Source organism: Ornithodoros turicata, chromosome 1 (genome assembly GCF_037126465.1).
Source record: "Ornithodoros turicata isolate Travis chromosome 1, ASM3712646v1, whole genome shotgun sequence".
Classification (NCBI taxonomy): domain Eukaryota; kingdom Metazoa; phylum Arthropoda; class Arachnida; order Ixodida; family Argasidae; genus Ornithodoros; species Ornithodoros turicata.
In genome coordinates this window covers 165,998,302-166,004,501 of record NC_088201.1, presented here as the reverse complement: position 1 = coordinate 166,004,501, position 6,200 = coordinate 165,998,302, and the positions used below count along the sequence as shown (strand labels likewise).

Genomic DNA, 6,200 nt, shown 5'->3' with positions numbered 1-6,200 from the left:
TTTTTCCAGTTCCTTCGCGATCACAAATGGTGATACTTTGCTCAGGGGCTTAGACTCGTTTTCTCCCTGGATGATCAGGACCTTTGCAAACCATGGTTCTGGTGTGAGGTCCAGTGATTGTGTTGCTAGTACATCGGTGCGGTGCCGCTTTCGGTACCGATCATGTTTTTTTGAGTTTGAAGAATCCATAAAAGAAATGTTGTGGTTCAGTGCAGTGGTGCGTCGCCCACCATGGAGCCCAACAAGGGAACGTGTCCCACACGCTAACGCCTGCCTCTGCACTATACCCTAGTGCAGCTTCTGGAGAGTGAAAGGACTGCCCAAGGTTGACCCTTGCCGCCAAAGAAGGTGAAAAGAGGAAAAGGAAGATAGTGAAGGAGTGGAGAAAGAAAAAGTAATGAAGGGGGAGATGGCGACTAGCTGAATAATCCTGGCCGGGCCTTCCAGGACTACCCGACTATGGGAAGCAGGGGCCAAAGCGGTGTGTTGCTTTCCCGGAGGGGCCCCGAAGGGTCCAAAACAACCTCCGGGTCCACTCAACCGCCAGGATCCCCCTTTCCCCAGACACGCGAAAGCCACGCACAGCTATACGTGGGGGTCTCCCTCCTGCGGCGACCCAACCGTGAATGCAGGAGGAGGCTACTGCGGCTGCTGCCGGGCGATGGGGGCGCCAATTTCCCGACGCCGGGCCTACTTTGGAGGGGGTACTGTGAGATAGAGAAGACACGAAGTTGTACCAAGATGACCGCTTTGCTTGTTTCCGCGTCCATCTGGCCTTGGCTCTCGCCTTTTTAAACAAAAGAAGATTTTGTGATGTGGGGTACCTCCGAAATGTACCCCACGCACGATTTTGAAGTTTACGAGTTTCCTTGCACTCGCTGTTCCACCATGGCTTCGGTCGTTTCGGTAGCCGACCGGAAGTCTGGGGAGTGGATTGTGTTGCTGCATCGAGGATGACGTTGGTAATTACATTGTTGGCCTCTTCAATCGTCATCCTCTCCACAGGGATTAACGACAGGTCACATTTTTTAGAGAAAGCATTCCAGTCAGCATGTTGGAGCTTCCATCTAGGGCGGCATGCTGTCAGACTATTGACTGCACACATATACTTCAGGACCACTGGAAAGTGATCACTCCCAAGTGGGTTTTCTTCCACGCTCCATTCTATATCTTGATATAGAGATGGACTGCAAAGCGATAAATCTAAGACCGAAAAAGACTGACTTGAACAGTGGACGTACGTAGGTGCTCCTGTATTTAAAAGACAGATGGAGGTTGATAACAAGACCCTTTCCAACATTTTCCCTCGGCCGTCGGTTCTTGCACTGCCCCAAAGCGGATTGTGGGCGTTAAAGTCGCCTAAGAGTATAAATGGAGTTGGAAGTTGGCTGATTAAGTGTTCTATATCCCTCTGTGCAAAACTTCCTGATGGTGGCAAATAGACCGAGCAGATAGTGACAATCCTGTCCAGACACATCTGCACGGCTACGGCTTCCAAGTCTGTAACTAAGTGGACTTCTTTGGACGGAACAGTTCCTCGTGTGACGACAGCCACGCCACCAGATGCGCGAGTAGCGTCTGTTCGATCTCTTCGAAATACATTGTGTCTACGAACTGGATTTGGTGTGTGTGTGTTTAAGTATGTTTCTTGGAGGCAGAAACATGCTGCATTGTACTTGTCGAAGAGATCGTTAATGTCGTCTAAGTTAGAAAGTAAACCACGGCAGTTCCACTGGAGGAAGTGGTTCATAACGGTCACACTAAAAAGGAGGAAAAGAAAGCGCAGCACTTGGTGACAACGACTAGAAAGGACTTGTGCCATTTAGGGGGGTTGGACCCTTCGCGGGGGTTGTCTCTGTTGCTCATTCCCTTTGAAACCCCTTCCTCGTCCTTTTTCTCGTTTTTCCTTCCGTTGTGAAGGAATGCTGGGGAGGCTCGACGATGACTTCTGCGACATGCAGTCATCATCATCGACCTCCATACTTTGGGTGCCTCTTTGGGAAGGGGTTTTTACGACCCCGTCCCAAACTGATTGTGTGCCATCGACCTTAGAGGAGGCCATGGCTGTTTCTTTGTGGCCAGTTGAACGGCTGGCCTCCGTAACTGCAGGAGTCACCTGAGTGTCTCCAGCCTCCTGTTGGGGAGTGTAGGGTGGGAACTCAGAGACCTGCGAGCAGGTTTGAGTTTCCACAGATTTCCTTGGTGGTGCCACTCCCCTGCGCACCACTTCGGAGAAAGATCCTTTCATTTGAAATTCGTATTGTGTCTTTGCAGCTCTGTAAGGAATGTTTTGTACGGTTTTGATCTTTATGATTTCTTTTTCTTCTTTCCAACGTGGACACGATCGAGAGTACACCGGGTGGTTGCCCTGGCAGTTGGCACAACGGTACTCATTGCTGCAAGTCTCTGGCGAATGGTCTTTGCCAGAGCACTTTGGGCAGGTGGAGTGTCCGCGGCAGACAAGCGAACTGTGCCCAAAATGCTGGCACTTGAAACAACGTCTTGGGTTTGGAATGTATGGTCTGACATTGCAACTGAGGTAACCAGCCTTTATGTTAGAAGGTAACGCATGTAGTTGAAAAGAAAGAATAATGTGCTTGGTTGGGATTTCCTTACCATCCCTCCTCATAATGATCCGTTTTGCAGAGACCACGCCCTGCTCACTCAGTCCATCTTCAATCTCAGATTCTGTGCATTCCAGGAGTTCATCTTCTGATATTACACCTTTGGTTATGTTCAGTGTGCGGTGTACGTTAACACTTACAGGTATGTTCCCGATGTTTGACAGTGTCTGTAGTGCCGTGCTTTGATGTTTGTTCTGTACTTCGACCTGGATATCCCCAGCATTCAGTTTTCTTGCATTATAAGATTTACCGATTACTTTTTCGAGTTCCTTCGCCACAATAAAAGGAGAAATTTTCGCAAGTGGCTTTCCCTCTTCCTTAGACTGAATTATTAGGAACTTCGGAAACCAAGGGTCTGGAGACAGATCAAGCAGATTCGGTTCAGGTCTCTCGGTGCGGCTCCGTTTTAGGCGCCGATCTGTTTTTTTAGAGTGGTGGTTATCCATATAAGAAGATATTATTGTTCAGTGCAGCAGGCGTGTCGCCCACCATGGAGCCCAACTTAGGGAACGTGCCCCGCACGCTAACACCTACCTCTGCACTATACCCTAGTGCAGCTTCTGGAGAGTGAAAAGACTGCCCAAGGTTGACCCTTGCCGCCAAAGAAGGTGAAGGGAGGAGAAGGAAGACAGTGAAGGAGTAGAGAAAGAAAAAGTAATGAAAGGGGAGATGGCGACTAGCTGAATACCGTATTTGCACTTATGCAAGACGCCGCCGATTGCAAGACGACCCCCATATATTCACTCGTAAAATTCGAAAAAAAAAAAAAAAAAGAAAGAAGAGAAAAGCAGACAAGAAATCGGTACCCAACTCACTTTATACAGAACTCAGCTTTCATCTATTTCAAAGCATGACATGTCAGAGTCACCACTGTTCTCCTTGTCCGAATCCTCCCATAGCAGGTCGTCTTCGCTTCCGTCCATCGCGTTGGAGATGCTGCATTTCTTGAATGCCCGCACAACGATGTTCTCGGGGATCGCCCGCCATGCATCCAGAATCCATGTAACCACTTGGCTCAGAGAAGCACGCTTCAAACGCCCGGTTGGAGTGAGCTGATGGTCTCCTTGTTCCATCCAGTCGCTGTAGAGCTTTCGAAGGCGATCCTTGAAAGGTTTGTTGATCGCCACGTCCAGGGGCTGAATTTGCGACGTCATGCCGCCCGGAATGACTACCAAGTCGCTGCCATTTGCTCGAAGCATTTCTTTGCTGTGATCACCTGTGTGACCCTTAAAGGAGTCCACCACAAGCATCGAGCGACGACACAACAGGCTCCCCGGTCGGCGAAACCACACCAACTTCAGCCATTCATCGAACAGTTCGGACGTCGTCCACCCCTTGTCGTTGCACCTGATGATGGCACCCGGTGGAAACTGTTCCTTCTTCGGAAGCGTCCTTCTGGCGAAGATGATGTAGGGTGGCAGTTTGTGACCGTCAGCTGTGCAGGACAGCATGACGGTCACCCTTTGCTTCTCACACCCCGAAGTGAGAATCTTCACTTGCTTCGCGCCTCTGTCCTCGACCGTTGTGTTCGACGGCATGTCAAACCATACGGGTGTTTGATCGGCATTGCCGATCTGGCCCAAAGGGTAGGAGTGCTGCTTGCGCAGTCGTATCACGAATCGTTGAAATTCACGGAGTTTCTCCTCAAAGTGTGGAGGCAACCTCTGACAGACTGACGTTCCTCTTCGTAACGAGAATCCCGCTCGCTTCATGAACTTTTGCACCCATGACCTGCTTGCCTTGAATGTCGAGTGCGGTAGGCCTTTTTCGCGTGCGATCTGGCGTGCCTTTGCTTGAATCATCTCCGCAGTGACCACGACACATCTGCCTCGCAGCACTCTGACGTACTCGGAGACTTCCTTTTCTACGTCGACATGACGCCCGGTCTTTGGCCCACCAAAGGTTTTCCTCGTGCTGGCACAGTCGAAGATTTCCTTCCGTTGGCCAAGCCACCTTCGAACATTCGCCTCGGAAACTCCGAAACGCTCTCCAACTTGAACGTTGTTCTTCGTGGCTTCAGCAGCTTCAATCACCTTTCTCTTGAAAGAGGCGGAGTAGAAGACGCGCTTGGGGGCCATCATGAAACGCACGTGGAAATTCAAAATGTAACTAGCACCGGAGAACACGTGAAACAACCAGCAACTAAGGTAGGAGAAAGCTGGAAGGCTGCCAAGCATCACGTGGGGTCGCCCCTCACTCTCCTCTTCTGTTTGCCGTTTCCCTCTCCCGTTTTTTTTTTTGGCGGGAGCGTACGGTTTCGATTGCAAGACGACCCCCATTTTCGCGACACCATTTTTTGGTAAAAAACTCGTCTTGCAATCGTGCAAATACGGTAATCCTGGCCGGGCCTTCCAGGACCACCCGTCTATGGGAAGCAGGGGCCAAAGCGGTGTGTTGCTTTCCCGGAGGGGCCCCGAAGGGTCCTAAACAACCTCCGGGTCCACTCAACCGCCAGGATCCCCCTTTCCCCAGACACGGGAAAGCCACGCACAGCTATAGGTGGGGGTCTCCCTCCTGCGGCGACCCAACCGTGAATGCAGGAGGGGGCTACTGCGGCTGCTGCCGGGCGATGGGGGCGCCAAGTTCCCGACGCCGGGCGTTTCGATGGGAGATTGGGAAGCAGGGGAGGAGGGTGAAATGGAGTTATTCGGCCTAGTTAACTTTATTAGTTTTTATTTTTATAACCATTAATTTTCTACAAATTAATTTAGGGCGCGGACGGGCGGCTGCCGAGGCGGCGCTGGCTTTCGGGGGCGAGAAGGGTGTCCACGTCCACTGTTGGCAAGAACCCTACCTGCTAGGTGGGAGGCTGTTTGGTAACTTCACTGGAATGCAGGTCATCTGTTCCGAAGAGGGGGCCAAGGTTGCTACTCGGGTTGATACTGGGGCGTACGATGTTTTTCCTGTGAGGGTGTCGGAGACGTTGGCGGCTGTTGCCCTATCTTCAGCTCCTAGGAATAAATTTTGTACTAATAAACGTTTTTATTAGTCCATCGGTTTAAATTGAGGAGGTCTTAATTGAGATAGTTAATGTCATGGGAGGGTATGGTAACAATACGGTAATTTTAGTATGGGATTTCAACGCTAAATGTAACTTATGGGGGGGGGGGGTACTGGTTGTGATGATAGGAGGTAGGCGGTCGTGGATTTTCTGATGGGAAACGATCTGGCCGTTATGAACGTTGGGAGCTCCCTTTCTACTTTACACGGAAGTATGGGGGACTCCTGGGTAGATTTAACTCTAGTTTCAGAGAGGTACAGCCATTTGGTTTCCGGTTGGGGGGTCCACGACGTCCCCACCTGTTCTGACCATCGTTACATTACCTTTACCGTTTTTGCTGGTGGGGTTGCTGCCCCACGCAGACTTACCCGTAGGGGACGTGGGAGGATGGTCGGCAGCATCCGGGAGGACACCTGGTTTCCTCTTGTTAGAAAGGGTAGGATAGTGGACGATGGGGACCTGGAGGACCTAGTTGTCGTTTTGCACCACCGATTATACGTTTACAGGGCTAGGGAGTTACGTACTTTTGTTCGTAGAAAGATGATGATGATGATGATTAGGGTTTTAATGGCGCA

General features: G+C 50.7%; 1 long non-coding RNA gene across 1 annotated transcript; it reads left to right on the top strand.

Annotated features, from left to right (window-relative positions):
* The first annotated feature begins 1,871 nt into the window (after positions 1–1,871).
* Positions 1,872–3,190, top strand: LOC135372620 (uncharacterized). Its single transcript, XR_010416034.1, has 3 exons — positions 1,872–2,539; positions 2,647–2,766; positions 3,093–3,190. It is a non-coding gene; the product is annotated as an uncharacterized LOC135372620 (long non-coding RNA).
* The last annotated feature ends 3,010 nt before the right edge of the window (positions 3,191–6,200 follow it).